General features: G+C 36.5%; 1 pseudogene; it reads left to right on the top strand.

Moving 5' to 3' along the window:
- The first annotated feature begins 1,732 nt into the window (after positions 1-1,732).
- Positions 1,733-1,873, top strand: LOC127552695 (uncharacterized; annotated as a pseudogene).
- Positions 1,874-12,288: the final 10,415 nt, after the last annotated feature.

The raw sequence follows: 12,288 nt of genomic DNA, 5'->3' as shown, positions 1-12,288 counted from the left end.
GGATATGGATATACACACATATGCTCATAGCTTCATTATAAGGAATTTTGTTTTGTAAATCTCAAAGCACTAAATAATCATATTATTTTTAGGGGTATGGCAAATATCAAGAAAGCATTTGTCTAGGATCTTTCCTGCAGTCTGAATCCTTGCAGAGGATCTATCTATGTAATGAGACCTCTATGGGATATAGCATATATCTTAAGTTTTAGGATTCTCTTTTTATTTTATTTTTTCACAATTATGTGTAAAAACAATTTTTAGCATTTGTTTATTTAAATTTTGAGTTCTAAGTTCTCTCCTTTCCTCCCTCTCAGCTCACCCCTCTTTAAGAATAAAAGCAATTTGCTACAGATTATACATATGCAGTCATGCAAAAGTATTTTCATATATGCCATGTTGCAAAGGAAAACAACAAAAGAAAAATAAAGCAAAAAAAAGAATATGTTTTGATATACATTCAGACTCCATCAGTTATTTGAAGGATTTTTTTTCTTTTATTAAAGCTTTTTATTTTCAAAACATATGCATGGATAATTTTTCAGTATTAACCCTTGCAAAACCTTGTGTTCCCAAGTTCTTCCCCTTTTCCCCCATCCCCTATTTGAAGGATTCTTATCTTTTTGTGTGTGCCACAGATGCCTTTGCCAGTCTTGTGGAATAATGTATTTTTTAAGAATGCATAAAATAAAATGCATAGTATTATGAAGAAAATAAAGTGAAAATGAAGTTGTAATTTTTTTTTCTACTCCAAGTTTACAAACTCTTTAAAAGATATCCATGGCCCCCAGGTTCAGAATCTCTTCTTTAGTTATTTATTTTTGCTATGTTTCTTTAGTCTGGCTCTAATCAGTATGTGGGCTAGATAAGGGGTTCTTAACTGGAGTCATGGACCCCTTTGTGGATAAATTTCAGCAGGTTTATGAACTTGGATAGGAAAAAATGATGTCTTTATTTTCACTATCTCCTAACTGAAATTTAACATTCCCTAATTATTTAAAAATATTTTTCTGAGGAGTCCATAGACTTTGCCAGATTCTACATGGAGGATATAGTTTACATCTTTAGTTAAAGGACTTTTTTTTCACAATTAAATGTAAAAACAATTTTTAACATTTGTGTTTTGAAATTTTGAGTTCTAAATTCTCTCCTTCCTTCCCTCTCTTTTCAAAGAGGAGGAAGGACAGATTATACCTGTGCAGTCTTGCAAAAATATTTCCATATTAGCCATGAATAGCATGGTTGGAACTATACTTTAGAAAAAACACTTCAATGGCTGGATAGGTTGTGGATTGAAATGGGGAGAGAGTTGAGACAGACAGACATACCAGCACGATACTGCAATAGTTGAGGCACAAGTCAATGACAGCCTGTACTAAAGTGGAGAGTCAATTCCATCACCATATCAGGTCCTACCCAATAGCTCATTCTCATTAATGTTTAATAAGTTAGTAACTAACAACTGAATTGTTGGCAGATAAATATTAAGAGCTGATTTGTCTCAAACATAAAATGTTTAGTAATAGCATTAATAATATTCATTTACAAATCACTTTATATTGTTTCATTTACTATATACAACAACCCTATGAGCAAGCTGCTGCAGGCATTATCTTTAATTTACAGATAAAGAACTTGAGACTGAGAGAGGTAGTGGAACTAGTAAAAGTTAGAGTTAACATTTGAACTTAGGTCTCTATGACTCCAAGCTTAATGTGTAAAAACTCTCTAAGTGTTGTATAAAAGGAGAGGTTAGCACTCCTCTTGAGTACTTTCATCCTTGAGAAGGATGAAAGAGGTCCCACTGTTCTTTACAACACATTTATGGGTAAGGCATTGCCAACTACTCTGTGGCACAAACTCTTCCATTACTTGCAGGGTCCCTTCCATTAATGGATTTTCTGTGGTCAAATAATATGAGTATGACTAGAGAATATATAATTATTGAGATTCATCCTATAAAAGAAACACACAAAAAATCTTTGCTTTTATTTGGTTGTTTTTGAAAAGTCTGATATTGTCATTTATTTCATTAAATATTATTTTTTCTTAAAAAAACCCTCTGAACTGTTTCTTCTGTAAAATGAAGGAGTTGTATCAAATAAAGTAAAGTATTAAGGTATTATCTAAGTCACATAGATGTCAGAAAGTATTATTATGGTGATTTTTTAATCAGAATCTTTGAAGATCAAGAACTGCTTCAGACTCTAAGAAAGAAAGCTATAAAAAGTAGGATGACAGGGAATAGTGGAAGAGACCAGTAGGTCTTTTCCCCTATATTTTCAGATCAAAACAGATAGAGATCTATCTCTTCTTCACACTTATAAGACCAGTCCTATTTCCTAATCATTAACCTTTTGTGGCCACATTTGATCCATTTCCACATCAGTCCAAAAGTATTTATCAAGCACTTACGTGTAGCAGAGTACTGGGTATCATAAGATATCTTTTAAAATTTGATGTTCTTCATTTGATAATGGAGAAGGAAGGCTCCCATCACCTTTAATGAAAATTGGCTAAATGGAAAAAAACCTGATAGAGTGCTGGTGAAGTTTCTGTCCTTCCTGAGATTACATGAAAAGGTAGAGAGGAGTTGGAAATGGGAGGGAAGGGTTAGTGTTTACTTCAGGCCTAGTTCTGTCAGCGGTGAAAAGAATGGGAAACTGGTTCTGGGGTCATGAAGTCTGAGTCTCTTTTTTTAAAAATAAGTTTTTCTTCTGGTGCCAAGATGGAAGAGTGAGGAAGGAAACCTCTGAAGCTCTCCCCAGTTCTGCTCCAAACAATGAGAAAACTGCCTTAGAATTGACCTAGGAGTAGAGAAGCAGTTTACCAACATGGCAAGAAAAGTCTGTCTCAGTTGGTAAGATTAAAAGCAAGATATAAGAGCAACAGGAGCCAGCCTCACAACAGGGGCTTTGCAGCAAAACTCCTATTCTGGGACAATCTACAGTGAGGTCTCACCCTTGACCAAAACAGTAGCCTTCTATGCAAGTGAGCAGAATATGCAGGGGCAGCAAGGCCCCAGCCCAGTGACCCCACATCCTAGCACAAGCCACCAGTGAGACCTTGATACCATTGCTGCAGTAGTGAAGCTCCTCCCCAAAGCAAACCAGACCTACCTTGGGACCTAACAGCAGAGAGACTCTATTTCCATAGCAACCTATTGGCAGGATCCACCCTTGGGGCAGACCAGCAACAAGATTCCTCCTTCAGGGCCAGCCACCAGAAAGATTCTGCTACCATAGCAAGCTAACAGCAAGGTTCCATCCCCAGAGCAAGCCAGCAGCTAAACTCCACATCCAGGGAAGGCCAACAGGGAGGTCCCACTCTTCAACCCTAATATAAATCAGAAGGAAAAACTGATCTCCAGAAAAAGCAAGCAGTTAAGCTCTCAACTCATTGAAAGCCAGCAGTAAGATCCAGAGCCCCAACACAAAAAATTTGGACTGAAGGACCAGAGCTCAACTTTTACATTAAAAATATCAAGTCACAAAAAAGAAAGAAAAAATGAACAAAAAACAAAAAAAAAAATCTTGATTATAGAAATTTACCATGGTGATAGGGAGGATCAAAGTATATAAAATCAGAAGAGAACGATAATATCAAAATAACCACATATGAAATCTCAAAGAAAAACGTAATTTGGTCTCAGGCCTGAAAAGAATTCCTGAAAGAGCTTAAAAAAGGAATTTAAAAAGAGAAGTAGAAGAAAAATCAAGTAAAGAAATGAGACTAATGCAAGAGAATCATGAAAAAAAGAATGGCATAGGAAAATATATACAAAAATTTATTGAGGAAAATAACTCCTTAAAATTATAATTGAACAAGTGGAAATTAATGACACTATTAAACATCAAGATACAATGAAACAATAGAAAAAAATAGAAAAAAAATGTGAAATTTCTTATTGGAAAAACAACTGACCTAGAAAACAGATCCAGGAGCAATGATATAAGGATCATCAGACTGCCTGAAAGGTATAATAATAATAATAACAACAATAATAAGCTTAGATAACATCTTTTATGAACATCAAAAAAATCTGCTAGAAAAAAAGGCAAAATAGAAATTGAAAAAAATCCACTGATCAATACCCAAAATGAAAATTCCCAAGAACATCATAGATAAATTTCAGAACTCACAAATCAAGGAGAAAGTATTATGAGCAACCAAAAGGAAACAATTCAAATATTGTGAAGTTACAATCAGAGTTACACAGGATGTGGCAGCTTCCACTTTAAAGAATGAAAGGGGCAAATTCACTATCAATGAAGAAGAAATTAAGACAATTGTTCTACCTCACATTTATCAGATGATTAATATGATGGGAAAAGAAAATGACAAAATAAAACAATCTGCTACTAGCTAAGAAACAGAGTAGTGGATTGGTGAAATAAATTATGTACAAATTACATTATAGTAAATGATCATAGTGAACTAGTTTATGATAAATTCAAAGATTCAAGCTTTTGGAACAAAAACTCATTGTCTGAGAAAAAAATGCTTGAAAACTGAAAAACTCAATGGCAGAAACTAGGTATAGATTAATATCTCATACTGTGTACCAAGTTAAAGTCAAAATGGGTAAATTATTTACCATACACAAATTGAGAGCATGGAATAGTTTATCTGTCAGATGTATGAATAAGGAAAGAATTAAGACAAAATAAAATATAGAAGGCATTGCAGAATGTAAAATAGATAATTTTGATTCTATAAAATTAAAAAGGTTTTGTACAAACAAAACCAATGCAACCAAAATTATAAGGAAAGCAGACAACTGGGAAATTTATTTTGCAAGAAGTATCTCTGATAAAGGCTGCATTTCTCAAATATATATAAAAATATCAAAGCTATCTATAGTTATGTGAAAAAAATGCCCTAAATCCCTATTGATAAAGAAATGCAAATTAGCTATCAGATATTGGAATTGATGTGGGAAAACAGGGTTGGTGGAGTTGTGAACTTATCCAACCAGTTCTGAAGAACAATTCAGAATTAATGGCAAGCAAATTATGCATAACCTTTGATCCAGCAATACCACTGTCAAGTCTATATCCCAAAGACATCCAAAAAAGGGAAAAGAATCTATTTTACAAAAATATTTATAGCAGATTTTTGTGGTGGCTAGGAGTTGGAAATTGATGGAATGCCTAACAATTGTGGAATGGTTAAACAAGCTGTGGTATATGATTATAATGGAATATTATTGTACAAAAGAAATGACAAACAGAATGATTTCAGAAAAATCAGGATTTTCATGATCTGATACAAGGTGAAGTGAAAAGAATCAGAAGAACATTATACACAACAACAACAATATTGTTCAACAAAGAATTGTGAATGACTTAGTTATTCTCAGCAATACAATGATCCAAGATAATCCCAAAGGACTAGTGATGGCCCATTTCATGGGTATTTACTTTGTTTTTATCTGTGCTGCCTTAAAAAAGTGCTTTGGGCACTTATTTTCTTATCAATAATTTCTTTGGGTTATAAATCTAGTAGTGGAATTTCTAGGTCTAAAAGTATGGATGGTTTAGTCACTTAATTTGCACAATTCCAAAATTGCTTTCCAAAGTGGTTGTATTAATTCACAGCTCCACCATTGATGCCTATCTTTTTCTAAATACCTATCTTTTTATAACCCCTCCAGTATTAACTTTTCCTATCTTTTGTCATCTTTGCCAATTTGCAAGGTGTGAGATGTTGTTTTGATTTGCATTTCTCTTTTTATTAGTAATTTCAAGCATCTTTTTATATGATTTTTAATAGTTTGCTATTCTTTTGAGAATGCTTGTTCATATCTTTTGATTACTTCTCTGTTGGAGGAATGAATGGTCTTTGGTTATGTTATATAATATTTCACATCATATCCCATACTATATTATGCTATATCATATCATATCACATCATATCAAATATATTACATTATACTCTATAATATCATATTATACCATCCATGTTGTGTTATATCGTTATAGTCTCTTGTATTAAAATTGTAGCTTTGTATTAGTTGATAAATATATATGTATATGTATGCATATATATGGAAAGTTTCTCTGGACCATCTGCAAAAAAAAAAAAATCATAGTTTTTTTGGTTATATAGAATCCTTATTTGGAATGGAATTTACCAAAATGGTGTTCCATTTTTCTTCCTCTGATAATCACCTGAATAAAGATATTTACAAAGTTACATTTAAAATAATATATTTTGTCCAGGTTGGCAGGAGAATCTGATGAGGAGGTGTTGAAAATGGAAATGGCACCAGCAGCTGAATTTCTACTCTTGTCTGGGAAGAACATATTATTAGTGGCTCAGAAGCTCTATATTCACCCAGATAATCAGTGCCACCAGGAAGAGCTAATCATCACAGCTCAGAAAATCTTGGTGGGAACAGTTAAGGTGAGGCTGATGGAGAAAAGATACTCTTCCATCTGTTTAGATGTGGAATTACAAAAATCAATCATCAAAGATTTATTAAGTGCTTACAATATATCAGATATTGTGCCAGGTGTTGAATAATGGCTCATTTCTACATCACATTATAGTTTACAATGAACATTCTTTAAAGAATCATAAGAGGCAGATAATATGTCATTATCTACATGTTAAAGACAAGGAAATTGAGTCTCATTGTCTTGTCTGAAACCACATGACTAGAAAGTGGCAGAACTGGCATTCACACCCAAGTTTTCTGATTATCAAGTTTAGAGTTTTTTCTTAGAAATGACTTTGAGATCACTCATTCGAATGCATTCATTTTTACGATAAGAAAACCAATATTCAGAATGGTTACATGGTCTATCTCATATTAATAAAGAGAATGTCCAAAAATATCTTCAGACATCATAAGACTTTTCATATTCACATTAGATGGCGAGATAGAATTATGTCTCCAGTAGCCAGTATTATGAATCAGTGCATACCTAGGTCCTACTCCTTACCTGTGTATAGATAAATCCCAATCCATTATTATGAAATATAACTGCAAAGGGATCCTGCAGAAGGGGAAAGGAAAAGGAAATAGGTATTTATATAGAACCTTCTATGTACCATGCACTATACTAAGTGCTTCTGCAAAGTAGATATTATTATTATTCCCATTTTACAGTTGAGGAAACTGAGGAAAATAGATTAGATGATTTGCCCAGTCATACAGCTAAGATTAAGGAGAATTAGGAAAGGCAATTTATAGAAAGTGGGACTCAGGTGATACTTAAAGGAATCTAGAGAAAGCTGGAAGCACATATGAAGATAAAGAGCATTTCAGATATGCTGGGCAGTTGTGAAAATGCCTGTGGTCAGGAAGGAAAGTCAGCAAGGAGACCCATGTCACTCATGGCAGAGTCTGCTGATAGGAGTAAGCTGTTAGAAGATTGAAAAGGTAGGAAGGGCTTTAAAAAACAAAATGCATTTGATCCTGGAGGCAATAGGGGGCCACTGAAGTTTATTGAATAGAGATGATGGGGATATGGTCAAATCTATATATAGTTTAAGAAGATCACCATCACAGCTGAGTGGACAATGAATTTGAGGAAGGAGAGATTTTAGAGGCAAGATGTCTGATTAGGAGATTATTAGAAATGTCCAGGGATTAGAATTACATTATATTAATTATATTATATTATATCATATCATATTATATTATATATGTTATATATATATTAAAATATTAGCAACTATCAGCCTATTTACACCAGCATAGAAGCACTATTAGAAGAGAGAAGACAATGTTGAAGAGAAATGTTTCAAAGGTAAAAATTGACAAGTTTTGGTAACATATTGAATATGGGGGGATGGCAATATTGAGTGAGGAACTGGGGATGACACCTAGGTTACAAAGCTGTATGACTGGGAGAATGGTAGTGCCTTTAATAGTAACAGGGAAATTTGGAAAGGAAAAATGATTTCAGTTTTAGGCATAGTGAATTTTAAATGGGATATATAGTTCAAGATGTCCAATAAGAAGTTGGAGTTGTGAGATTAGAGGTTGAAAGAGGTTAGTGCTAGACCAGTAGATCTGAGAGCTGTATGCAGAGATCATCATTGAAACCATGTGAAGCTGATGAGATCACAAAATGAAATAATATAGAGGAAGAACAGAAAAGGAGCCAGGACAGGATCCACAATTAACAGGTAGAGCTATAATAGTAGAGTTATCATATTTGACTGAAGTAACAAAGTCTTTGATATACTGCATGGAACAATAAAAATAGTATTAAATAAAATCAGGTAAGATGGGAAATTATAATAGATCAAATATAAACAGAAGAGGTTCATGCTGTGGGCCACAATATAATTTAGAGCCATTGAGAATAATTTTTATGCTATCTGAAAGAGAAGATATTAAATACTTGGGAAAAAATCATGGACCTTATTATTACTGAAAAAAAGATGATTAAAAATATCAACAACTACTAACCTATATGCCTACTTTCATATACCTATAAAATTTTTATGAGAATAATCTACACATTTATCTAAGGAATCCTTTATTTGAGAAGGGAACAAGCAGGCCTCCATAAATAATATGCTACAATAGACAATATCTTTACAATCACACAATTGACTAAAAGGTGCAGAGAATAAGATGCAGATTGTACTGAGATTGAATTTTTTAAGTATGAAATATTTATTTGGTGGAGCCAAAATTTCATTTTAAGTCTTTCTTCTAATAAAATATCTCTCAGTTGTAAAAAGTGTGATAATCTGATAGATGAACCCCAACAAAGAAAACTCTGATGATTCTCTGACAATGTTTATCAAGGCTCATTAGCCATGTGACATTGTGAAGATTACATCAAGCTCCAAAGCAGTGTAAGGCCTCCATGAAAACTCTTTTCACTTTAAAATACTTGGTCTAACTAGTCACAAAGAAAAAAATTAACTGGATGAAGAATGCCCTTTGTCCAATCTCTGATATGAAGTTCAGTGGAAAGGCCCAGAGTAGTTCTACATAACTTGAGCAAAAACTACAGATGGAAAAAAAAAAAAAAAAACTTATCCTAGAATTAAACAGGACATAGGGAGTAGACTGGATACAGTGGTTTCTTGAAGAATTAAAATTATAGGTCACCCAGCTGGCAACAGAGAGGTATGAGCATGCTGTCACATATTAAGAATCAAGAATTGTTTGTAAAGACAGCATAAAAGACATACATAAAAGAGACAGTAGAGAGATGGGCAACTAGAAAAGAAGATGGGCCAGTCATATTGAGAGTAAGGGTTAACCAAAATAGTATTTGTTTCATTGGTGTCCATAAAACGTTAAGAGATCTAAAAGAAGTCCTCCAATAAATTGGGTAGATTCCTTCAGAAGATTTCTGAGAAGAAATGGAAAAAAGTTGAGAAGACATGGATGGATTGTGATTTGTCCCTTTGTAGGGGGAGCTCCTATCCCTGAGATTACAGATCCAATCAAATAAATATGTACCCCAAAGTGCTGTTGATAGAATTAAATGAATTAACCTACAAACACTTTGCAAACCTTTGGGTATATATAATTTTATTTATAGATATTTACCTATGTGAGAAGGTAAGGGTTTGCATTGGTAAAGAGAATTTCCTTGTTCAGAAATTCCCTAAATACTAATAAAATCACAAACCTTATTGTTAAAAAATATTTAAACATCTCAAAGACCTTTCTCTCCCTCCTTCTTTACTTTGCCCTGGTGATTTATTGAACAGATTCTCCTCATTGAGGATGATGCAGTGATGAGGAAGATCATTCAAGTGGCTTACTGGTGTCTGAATTGCCTTGAGATCCTAGAGGCTGCAGAGGATGGCTCTGCTGTGCTACCTTCCTTCCTGAATTTCTCTGAAGGTTTGCTTTTTCTGAACACTCTGACTGAACACCGTCTGCTGGAACTAAAGTGGTCAGTTCATCGTGACTGTCTGGCCCAGTGCTTGCAGCTCCTGAAGAACTGTATTCCTCTGTACTATACAGTAACAAGTAGCAACCTCAGGCATCCCCAAGACAATCAGGTGAGAGAGTCTAAGAGTTACATTTTTGATCTGACTAAGAAAACCCTCAAAGAACTGATTGTCCTGTTAAACGCAGAACGTGAACCCCAGAAGGACCCCCGGGAAAGAAGTGGGGTGTTCTCTCAGCACTTGGAGCAGCTCCTGATGCTACTGGCTGAGCCAGCACTAGAAACTGTCCTTCAGGGGAATCTAGACTCTCTCTTAGGAGCAGTGGTATTTCACAGCATGCTTCTAGCTGAATCGTCTAGACCTACCATGAAGCTGAAGCTAGTCCAATGCTGCCACTGTCTGTTGGAGCTTAGAAACATGGTTGTCCAGCTCCTGAGCAAGAAGACCAGCCTGTCTTTAGTGGACTGCTCAAATCGGGATGTCAGGGAGAAATGGGCCACAATGAGGCGTGAGGTTCAGATTCTTGACCAAACTATGCAGACAGGGCTCCTCTACCAGATCCTGGACACTTTCACAGATGTTCAAGGACCTCTGAAAAGACTGATTCAAGCTGCCTGGGGGGCTACAGTGCTTGGCTCTTCCTGGGACAGCGAAGGGTTTGCCAAAAGCCTCCAGCCTTTCATTGATACTTTTTGCATGCATTCTGAAAAGATGTTCAAAGTGGCTCATTTGGTCTTGGCCCGTTGTACTCAGCATCAAATTGGTAAAGAAATAGAGGAAACCATTTCTACCCTGCAAAAGCTTATGGCCAGAGGGCTTCCCCTTTTCACCAAGCGACAAGAAGGACTGAATCTAGACTGTGTTTCTGATACTTTCCATGACATGTACCAGGCCTGGGTCTGGGCGGCAGAAGGCTTGCTCGCATGCTTTGATAATGTTTTTAACATCCCCGAATTCTTGGCTGTGTCCATTGAGGAAATGGCAGCACATGTGGGTTTCTCTGAATGGGCTTGGAATAATGGAAACGCCAAAGAATTTTCCCGGCATGTAGTTTATCTTCAGGGTCGAGCTAAGCACATAGTGCAAGTGATGTACAGATATGTAGAGCAAAACCAAGATCCCATTTTTCGCAATGATTTGCGAGTTTTAATTCATCACCTGGAGAACGCCATTCCAGCAGTGACAGCGGCTGCTGAGCAGTGCTTGGAAAACAGGTATGATATCCAAGCCAAGGACATGTTTCTCAACAAGACCAAGCTTCTTATTGACTTTGCTCATGGTGTCCAAGATGGCCTGGATGGCACTTGTCATCCAGATACCCTAAGCCCCCTCGGAGACCAAGTCCACGAATTCATCCCTCCCAAGGGACAACTATGCCTTACTCCTCACAGCCTCCTGGAGATCAGCAGCCCAGAACCCATGGGCAAACTCCCTGGAGGGTCGAGGGCAGAAGAATTCTTGAACACCTCCTATGATCCTGAGGAATGTCCTTCTGGGGATAGCCCCACACTCAGCCTCATGGCTCCTAAGACCATTTCACAGGGGGTGTCACTAGCTGTCATTAGCAGACTTGTCCTGGCTATAGAGCGTCATGACTTCCCAGCAGTCAGTTCTGCTTGCACAGAGTTGCTGGATCTTGCCAATTGTATTGATGCTGCTCAAGAAACCTTGGTTGGGGAAAAGTCATCAGAATCAGGGGGGACAGAACAGACACAAGATAACATCCACTTAACACCTTATACGATTGGCTTAGCTAAAGAAGTTGCCAATGAGCTAGCTCCTAGTACTGGCAGACTACTTGAGGAGGCTCTCCAGCTGTCTGAAAAGATGGCTGAAGCCCACCAGAGTTTGGCAGCTATAGCTGGGGCCTGGTATCCCTTTTCTCAGCAGTTGTTCTGTGGCATCCTGATTGTCGATCTTCCAAGGAATGTACAGATTTTCAGTGAAGTCAGGCAGAACATAATGGACGTGGCCCAGCTAGCAGACAAAGCTGGACAGATGCATATGGATAAAGAAACCCCTTTGTTGACTCAGAATCCAGAGCAATTGCTACAGATCCAAGCTAAAGTCCAGAAAGTGGAGACTCATGCCCAACACTTACTGGACAAGATGTTTGATTCAAATGGGCTGCAGTGTCTTAAGACTAGAGAAACAATAATCAAGGGGAACTGCCTTCTGTGGTCCGTGGCTGTCCAAGCCTTGCTAAGGAGCATCGATGGCTTCATTGGGAGAGATACCCTATTTCTAACTGAGCTGAGGCAAGCAGTGAAGGACAAGTTGGTTGTTCAGGGTGGACTGACCCCACTAGCTCGCACTTCTCTGAGGTTACAGGAAGCTGCAAGGCTGTCTGCTCTGTTGTGTGGTGATGAAGGAATTAGAGGGGAGGTAGTCTTGCTGCAGGAGGAGGTC

The sequence above is a fragment of the Antechinus flavipes genome, chromosome 2 (genome assembly GCF_016432865.1).
Source record: "Antechinus flavipes isolate AdamAnt ecotype Samford, QLD, Australia chromosome 2, AdamAnt_v2, whole genome shotgun sequence".
In the NCBI taxonomy this organism is placed as follows: domain Eukaryota; kingdom Metazoa; phylum Chordata; class Mammalia; order Dasyuromorphia; family Dasyuridae; genus Antechinus; species Antechinus flavipes.
Note: the sequence above shows the minus strand (reverse complement) of the source record. Positions and strands in the feature narration are given on the sequence as shown.